Consider the following 656-nt stretch of genomic DNA (forward strand, 5'->3'; position numbering starts at 1 on the left):
GCGAGGACAAGGACCCGAAAGGAACGGCGGCACCGTCCGATGGGGACAGCGGCGGTGTCCCCGAGGGCTGGCACTCACCGGTGCTGCACGCGGGCTGCCAGGGGTCCGTGCTGAGGACCCGTGGGGCGGTGGGATCGGGAGGGGCGGTGGGTCCCCAGGGGATAAAAGGGCAGTGGGGGATAAGGGGGTGTCCTTACAAAAGCGAGACGCCACTCAGCTTCTGAAGGTGACCTCGGGATTAGATTTATTGACCAAAGGCGCCAGGAGGTTGGAGAGAACTAGTCTGAATTTAGAGAGAGAAGCTGGAGCGAGGCCGCCGGGGAGGCTGTCAGGCATAGGATGGATGACGTGGTGGGCAACCCGGGAATGGATCCCCCGAGTTCCTCGGCCAGTGGGTGGGGAAAGGGAGCGTGTCTCATGTGGCCAGGAGGTAGGGACTGCAAGGGGTCGGAGCTTGGAGAACGTTTGAGAACTTCCACAGCAGTTTCTGCCTGTTGGCCGTCCCTTGAGTCCAAAACGTAAACTGTTCCGAACCCCTCTATCACCTCCTTGAACATCCAACCATGGCCTAGCGATTCTGAACATCACGGCTGCCCTCTGTGACATCACAGCCGCCTTCTGTGACATCACGGCTGCCCTCTGTGACATCACGGCTG

The sequence above is a fragment of the Meleagris gallopavo genome, unplaced genomic scaffold (assembly GCF_000146605.3).
Source record: "Meleagris gallopavo isolate NT-WF06-2002-E0010 breed Aviagen turkey brand Nicholas breeding stock unplaced genomic scaffold, Turkey_5.1 ChrUn_random_7180001958064, whole genome shotgun sequence".
In the NCBI taxonomy this organism is placed as follows: Eukaryota; Metazoa; Chordata; class Aves; order Galliformes; family Phasianidae; genus Meleagris; species Meleagris gallopavo.